Below are 9,258 nucleotides of genomic sequence, written 5' to 3' on the forward strand. Positions count from 1 at the left end.
TTTATTATTGGATTATATTTTTTCTTATATTTTTAAAACTTCCATAATTTTCATAAAATCAAATATTAATAACTATATCATCAATCAAATGTCTAAATTTCAAGTTTTTGTATGTTAAAATTATGCTTAAAAACTAAGTTTATGAATACTGTATAATTAAATAAAAAAGACCCCAATTCCCAAATCTCAAAACCTGCCATCAATACAAATCAAGGATAAAAGAAAATGTGAATCTAGCTTGCCGACAGCCTTTCTACCTTGTGAAACCAACAGCAGAGAAAACTGAAAGGTGGAAGTGAACTTAGCAGAGGAAAGAGGAGAATAGTGTGGAAGAAAAAAGAAAAAAGAAAAGTTTGGCCGAAAGTGAGAGGTGACTCATAATGGTGGAAGGCTAATGGAGGACAAGGGTCTTAGTATATTTTAGTGTGTCTATATATATATATATATATATATATATATATATATTTATTTTTTTTAAGTATGATATAAAATTATTATGGCCAAGATCTATTGTTTTCTTGTAAGAGTTTTCTTCTTGGTTTTATGAAGGGTTGGTTTTTATTTCGGCTATTGTTAACGTGTATGTGATGCCCTTTTCTTTTTCTTTTTTCTTTTTTCTTTTTTTTTATACAAGATAAAATTTCTACTCTAACCTAATCTAAGTGTATATGTGTGTGAAGTCCCCTCTTAGAAACTTGAACCCTTTTCTTATTAAAGTAACTTTATTGCTTTAGAATCGGACTTTGCCTTGAATCCTCTAGCATAAAGTCAAATTTGGCAACATTTTGACATCATCATCTTCCTTTTTTAACTTCATACCATTATTGATTCTCAAAAAAAAAAAAAAAAAAAAACTTCATACCATTATTCTTTCTCAAGAAAAAAAAAAATTAAAAAATAAAAAATAAAAAACTTCATACCATTACCCATCAAAAAAAAAAAACCATACCATTATATTATCTAGCAAAAGGAAAATTATTAGTTTACATCAACTAACTGTACACAATTGAATACATTTGCATGAATATTGTAGAATATTATAGACTTTAATCTACAATGTAAGTCTTACATAAACATTAGAACGTAGTAAACTAATAATATTTCCTAGCAAATTATCAAAGAAAATATTAAAGTCGTAAATTTTTTTACTGTTGTGATGAATAATTATTGGTAAAAAAAATGATTTTAATGGTAAGCCAATTAAAATGAAAGCCAGTAAAAAAATTTCATATTTATAATTTGTAAAAATGTTGTGTTTTTGTAGAAATGCTGTGATTCACTAATTGTAGCATTACTCAAATATCAATCCCCTTACACCTTTGAACTTTGAACTTACGTTTGACCTTTCTATGGGAGGATTCTGGCATTTTACCCCTAATTTTAAAAAAAAATTAGCAATATGCCCCTGTTTGCAAACTATATAGGAGCGTGCCCCTGTTTCGATACTCGATTATCCTAAAATCGAGTTCAATTAAATACTCGATTTGTAGAAAATCGAGTTATGCCCGATCAAACTTAAAAAAATATATATAAAAAAAAATTTCCATGGAACTCGAGTTTCAGGAAATCGAGTTCCATGCAAAAAAAATTTTTATAAGTGTGATTGCCCTATATTCAGGGAGCCCTATAGTAGCATTTTTAAGCCCTATAGTGACGTTTTAAAGCCCTATAGCGGCGTTTTCCTGCAAATTTTTTTATAAGTGTGATTGGCCCATATTCAGGGTGTCTTATAGTGGCGTTTTTAAGCCCTATAGTGACGTTTTAAGGCCCTATAGCGGCGTTTTCCTGCAAAAATTTTTTATAAGTGTAATCGCCCTGTTCTGGGTGCCCTATAGTGGCTTTTTAGGCCCTATAGTGACGTTTTTAAGCCCTATAGTAACGTTTTAGAGCCCTATAGCGGCGTTTTCCTGCAAAAAAATTTTATAAGTCCCCATACCAAGTTCAAGGGGCCCTGTAGTGGCGTTTTTTAAGCCCTATAGTGACGTTTTAAAGCCCTATAGCGGCGTTTTGGAACTCAACTTCCCTAAAATCGAGTTCCATGCTTTTTTTTTTTTTTTTAGTTTTATTCGGCATAACTCGATTTTCTACGAATTGAGTATTTCATTGAAACTCGATTTTAAGGTAATCGAGTATCGAAACAGGGGCATATCCCTATATAGTTTCGAAATAGGGGTATATTGCTAAATTTTTTAAAAATTAAGGGCAAAAGGCTAGAATCTCCCTTTCTATGGATAGAACATAGAAGTAGTCAAATCTGAAATTTCAGCATCAAAAACATCGATGGGATAAAATATAGGGATTATCATTTAATGGTCAACTAATAGATTTAAGAACAATTTAGAAGAAAATTCTTCAAGTAATGCAATATTTTTTTTTCTTTTTTTAAGAAGAAAAATGCGTAAGGGGATGGCACAATATTCACTTCCTATGTTCATACTTTACATACCTAATGGATAAATATTGTACAAATTTTACAAATGTCTATAACATTTGCTGATTTTTATGTGTTTATAATATAAATTTACATTGGTTTGTCCAATTCGCACGGTTTCATATTATAATAAAGTATTAACATAAAAAATTGGCACAATTCACAATTGTTGAAGTGTTAATTCTTTATAAGTCAAAATAAAATAATAAAATATTATACTGAAACCAATCACTATTGGGCTTTGTAGAGCCTAATTTTGTTTGATCCGATTTGATGACCCGACCTAACTCGAATAATATTGCATGGTTTTTAATGGGAGATTTACTGAAGCTTAATCCATGGAGCGCGTAAATATTGTCTTGTGCGTGTGATTGTTTTTCTTTGGTGTGTGTTTTCTCTATTTTTTGTTTCTCACAGGTTGGGAATTCGGCTTAAATTCCCTTCAATCACAACTAAAAATAAAGGTATTGTGAAAAAAGAAGTGTTACATCCACAATATTTTTCACAACACTTTTAAAACAAATTGTAAGGACCAAATTTGGAACCCAACCCAAGATCAAATGGAGTGAGGTCCAAAAAGCCCAGAACAATGAATCTATAGAGAGTTGGTTGTAAAACTGGGTCAGAGTAAATTGGATCGCAAGTGAAATAGGCTCAACTCACAGGAACTAAGAAGATGGTTGGATTGAGTTTAGAAAAATAGTCCGAGGCATGAGTCCAAGGAGGTTAGCTCTTATATATTCCTTGAAAGTATGATTACAGGTTTGATTCTTAATTGTTACAGTATTTTTCTCTTAATTTTTTCACCTCCCTCTTCTATGGGGAGTTTCTCCTATTATATAGTCCCCTTTAAATGATCTTGGTCTTCCACTCGTTGGCCATCCATTCCCTTACTTGAGTGTCTATCTCATCAGACACCCCATCAGGCTACCTTGTGCGTTGGGACGGACAACATAGCTCTATTCAGGGGTTTTCTCCACATTAATGCAGCCAGAAAGTTAGTTGTAGAGCCTTAAATGCGGTGATGGTGGATTCCTTCTCAGATATTTTAGGGCTTTTGTCTGTACTTTGTTTTTGCAATGCTTGTCCGTGCTCGCAGAACTTTCGAGAATACCTCTCTGGATGGCAGACTACCTGTTCGAACCTCGGCATTATCAGTCCAAGTTGACATCTGTCCTCGGCCTACCCTCTTGTGCCATTATGGCTAAAGTTGACCTCATCACCCATTAGCACAGGTCCCCTTAATGGTGTTCACCCCTCCTCGAATGGTCTTTAGTTCTCGGCTTGGGCCTTAGGCCCAAGACACACATAAACGACGGTCTCCAAGGCCCAATGCCCCTACACAAATCATAGGTGGTAAATTGTTATTGGTTCTAATTTAAACTTACCAATGAAACTATTTTTTTACCCACCAATAACAACCTGTAATAACTTACTACTTATGATTTATTGTGAAAATGTTGTAAACATAGCATTTTTTTGTGAAAGTATTAAAACATCTTGTTGTCGTCACAATATTTTCAAAACTACTAAGCTATCAATTTTTTACAAGTCGAAATAAAATATAACAAAATTATAAATGTATTATGAAAATGTTGTGTCATTCTGTTGTATTTTTATAAATTTTTTGTTGGTTTAGTCAGCTTTTTTGAGCCAAAATTCATTGTTTCACATACAATTTTCTTGGGTTGACCTTTTGTATTTTTTTTCCTTGCACACCATTTTAAGTAAAAACACAGTTTTACACACAAAAACAAAACTTAGGAAAAAAACATTTTTCATCCTTTATGTTTGGGGTAGTTTACAATTCCTCCTTCAACTTTAAAATCAAGCAATTTTTTCTTTAACATTTTGGAAAATAGCAAATATGTCATATTGTTATTCTCTCAATTAAACCCAAATTAAAGCTTATGATTCTTAAAATATTTTATTGTGTAATGTCTAAATTACTCCCACTAAATTTTAACATCCCAAAAATTTTCTTCATATATTTTGAGTTTTAAATGGTAATAATTCTTGGAAAGTTGGAATGATGATATAAGGTGTCTTATTTGTTATCCAAAAAAATTGATTTTCTAAGTTTAAATTTTCAAAACTTATAATTTATCTAATGAAAAATTTGATGACACATGCCTTTTGTTATCTTTCATTATTATTATTTTTTATTTTCTCAGCAAAACTCAGTTATTTATTGTTGAAAGATGATGATGTTTGTTATTATTCTTAAAAAATTTTAGTGAGTGGATATATTGTCTTTGGCAAATAGGTTTTAAAAAACCATTATAGTAAAATAGATATTTATATGTTAAATAGCTACCCTAGTTTTGTGGTTATTCAAAATACTTATACGAATGAGGTTAACTTTTTATGCAATAATTTATCAAAATTATTAAAATTAATGTCTCTTTTGATTAATGTAAATCTCTACGCACTTTAAAAATCAAATGATTTATATCTTTGTTTTTTATACAAATAAAATATAAAATTGACTTTAATCACTACTTTTTTTCCACGGCAAGGACGTGCCCTGCACGTGCTGTCCTAACTAGTATATATTAAATATGCCTATTACATTAAATAGCATCTCTCTCTCTCTCTCTCTCTCTCTCTCTCTCTCTATATATATATATATATATATATCACAAATGCATCATTTTTGTTCTTGCAATATGTAATTCATTAAACCAAAGTGTATTTAATGTATACTTTCATAAAAATAAATAAGTCTATATTAATTATTAATGCACTCCCCCCCCCCCCCTCTCTAATTACTCTTATACCATAGTAGCTTATTAAACCAAATAATATTTAGGAGAATAAAAAAAAAATCTTTTTAATTAATACCTTCTTCTTTTTTTCAATTTAAAATTTTCTTTTTTAGAATTATTTTTCATTAAAAAAATTAGAGAAATGGAATCTATGTTTTTTTTCTTTTAGAAGAAATAACAAATGCGGATGTCATGGTTAGGAGTTAAAAATCCTTTAATTTTTATTAAGTTATATTTTTATTAAATTGACTTATACTATCTTAGACATGTAAAAAGTTTTATTTTTTTTTTCAAAAATGTAAAAACTTACTTGACGGAAACATTTTCATCATATGTAAGAAAAATATCGTATTTTAAATCAAAATTACGAACATACTTTATGTATAAGCAATATATATATATATATATATATGTATAGAAGTTATTCTTTAGGTTTAATTTTTATTGCTCTTTTTGAAAAAAATTTATAGATCTACTACTAAACTCAATGTTTATGATTGATAGGGGTGTTTCAAACAATTTTAATACTCCTATACATGTCATGCAAAGAAGCTGACAGTGCTCATGGGCCCGTTGGTTGCACGAACACAAAAAGGAAGACTTAAGGTGACTATAGCACAAACGACAACCCCATTATAACAACCCGACGGGTGCCATTGTAAGCCGACGAAGGATCCTTGGACGGGGAGAAGAGGCCAACGGGGTGAAGAGGTTGATGAGTCCAGGGTGGCTTGGCTTGGCTTCCACGAATATCTATACATGGAAACATCTTGCGCAACACGTAAGACACCACTCACCCATATTACTCTCATATGGAAAGATATCCTGAAATCTCAAAAACCCTAAGTATCAAACCCTCCCAGTAAGAAAAGATCCCTACTTTGAAGGGATCTCAATTCACCACTCACCACTATATAAGCGCTAGACCCCCACTTTTCTCAAGTACGCAGAAAATCTCTAACTCTCTCACTAAAGAGTTCATAGAGATTTCTCATTCGTTAACTTGACCTTCAGAGGGTTTTCGGTCGGTACCACACCGGTGCCTTTTGTTTGGTCATTTGTTCTTATTTACAAGTACCCATTGGAGTGACTAGGAGCCTACGTCTCACTGACGATTTTCGCACATCATCAATAACGAACCAATAACATGGTATTTATAAAAAGATACACCCTATGTTAATATGATTATAATACAAGTACAATTACGATTTTTTTCTTGTACACCAAATAAGCTTGGACTAAGTTTTTTTTTTTTTTTTTTGCTTGTACATGAAATAAGATGGATAGGGTTGCTCGTTTCTAATGAGGATTTTCTCTGAAAACCTCATCTAGTCTTGTAGCACTGTCGTTCCTCTCTTGAAGAGTAATCGTCCTTGTGAATAACACTGTTATTCTTAGGCTAGTTGGGTTATTTTTCTGGGGTTACAAGGAAACATTTTTCTCTTCCTCCCCTCCCCTGCCACCTTTCGATTCCAACATGGACGACTTGTCAAGCCGTTGGAAATCCCTCTCACAATCAAAGAAGGAAGGTTCAGGCCTAACCTTGAAGTCTGTCCAAGCCATTACAAAGTTCTCCATGACGGCCTGATTCCTCACGAAATGCCCTATCAACCTCGACACCATTGCTAACACTTCAACCCCCTATGGAGATCAAAAACAGGTTTTAGGATGAAGTTCATCGGAGACCATCTTATTCTTTTCTCCTTCAATTCCAAAGAAGACGTTGACAGAATCCTAGCAGCTGAGCCCTGGAGTTTTGATAAGCACATCATAGTGATTTCGAGATATAACAACTCGATTGTCGTTAATATCTCGGACATGACCACAGTGTCGTTTTGGGTGCAGGTGCACGACATCCCACTGTGCTTCAGAAATAAAAAAGTAGTTGAACAGATTTGCGAGGCAATGGGTACTGTTCTCCGACCTGAGAACCCGAATAACTGCGATGGGGGTAGCTTCATACGTGTACGTGTAGCCTTAAACATTTCCCTCCCTTTATGTTGAGGCCGGCTTATCGCCCCAGACAACAATAAGGTTTATTGGGTCTCATTCAAGTATGAACGCCTCCCAAACTTGTGCTACTGGTGCGGGTACCTCACCCATTCGGATAAGGATTGTGAAAAATAAATAGAAAGCGAAGGATCTCTAAGTAAGGAAGACCAACATTTCGGTCCCTGGCTAAGAGCAACACATTTCATGGCCTTAAGGAAAAGATTTCTCTCTGTTCCGAGCTTCTACGCAAACAAGAAAGCTAGAAAATCCAGTCAAACCCATGCCGGAGCTCAGACCCAGCCCCAGAATCCTCCATCAGCAATGGCATGGGAACTCCTAACAAAGTTGCCGCTGAAAATCTCGAAACATATTGTGAACCCCGCCTCTGACAACCCTTCAGAAGTGACATCTTCTATCTCAGATTTCTCAGATCCTTCTTTCTTAGTTCCCCCATTGCAACCTAACCAGCCTATCATGTTTGATTAATTAATTGCTGATATTAACAGGGATATCCACTATTTTGATAGGGTGGCCCCCGTGCAAACGAGTTCAAATGACAACCAGGTGGAACACAATCCATCTCACCACATTGGGCCCCACACCCCCAGTACTTCACTCCTAAATCAACAACCCACCAAGCCCATTCACTCAGGCCCACTCAAGGATATTACTAATATCCCTTCGGCCCGCCCACAATTGAACTCTAATAGTGATAAAAAATGGGTCTGGATGCAACGACCCAATCTTAGTCCCAATGATGAACCTCTAGAGACCTCTTTAGGCAAGCGTGGATCATTACCAAGCCTAGAGAACTCCAAACCTTTGAAGTTCTTAGCAACTAGAGACAATGTGCTCCCTACTCCTTCTCCTCCAATGGCGGTGGCTGGCTAGCAGCCCCGCCGAACAAGATGAGTTTTTTATTCTAGAACGTGCGTAGACTTGGGAACCTACGCATCGTTTATGAGCTCGAGAGTTTTACCTAGGCACAAGATCCCACCGCCCTCTTCCAAGCCAAGACGTGGGCGGGTGAAGCTAGGCCGGTCAGTTTGTGTGCAAAGCTGGAGTTTGATCAGCATTGGGTCACTTCGCAAGTTAATAGATTGGGATGTTTGGCTCTGTTTTTGAAGAATACGCTTATGATTGAAATGATATCCTCGTCACTGAATCACATTGATGCCGTGGTTGGGACCTCCCTGGACAATAAATGGCGGCTCACTAGTATTTAAGGCTTCGTTGATCCGGCCAAAAAATGTGACACTTGGGCTCTACTCCATCACCTACATGCGAGCTTCTTGATGTCGTGGTTGTGTGTTGGGGATTTCAATGAAATACTCTAGTCCCATGAGAAGTATGGTTTGGGGCCAAGAAGCGAATCTCCAATGAAAGCCTTCCGTGAGGTTTTGGACAAGGTGAGGTTGAAGGATTTGGGTTATGTAGGTAAGAAATTTACTTGGAAAGGGCATCGGCAAGGTGGCTTTGTTCTTGAACGTCTTGACAAAGCAGTAGCTAACAATCAGTGGCTATCTCAGAACCCGGGCACTAAAGTCCAACATCTCCACTCCAATTCTTCAGATCATTAAGCACTTATTATGAAACTAGAAGGTATCAATCCTCAACCAAATCGATCCTTTAAATTTGAGCAAATGTGTCTTCGGGATAGAGGTTGTAGCAAACAGTCACTAGTGCTTGGGGTCAGCTTATAATTGGGGTTACAATGCTTGAGGTAGTAGGAAAAGTTCAAATTTGTGGCGAGAGGCTCACTAAGTGGAGTAAGAACTCTCTTGGAAGTGTTAGAAGGATGCTTGAGGAGAAGAGGAATCTCCTTTCAAAAGCAGAAATGGATGCAACTAAGGGAGATGATCCAATGGTGGTAAAATCTCTCCAAAAGGAAATTAATGACATTCTCGATAAGGAAAGTCAGATATGGCAACAACGGTCAATGGCACTTTTCTTGAAATGTGGAGACAGGAATACTGCATATTTCCACAATAAGGCCTCCCAAAGGTTTCAAAAAAATCGAATTCTGGTATTAAATAACAATTAGAATGTCTGATGTACAGAGGGGAA

Source organism: Quercus lobata, chromosome 6, assembly GCF_001633185.2.
Source record: "Quercus lobata isolate SW786 chromosome 6, ValleyOak3.0 Primary Assembly, whole genome shotgun sequence".
Taxonomy (NCBI): Eukaryota; Viridiplantae; Streptophyta; class Magnoliopsida; order Fagales; family Fagaceae; genus Quercus; species Quercus lobata.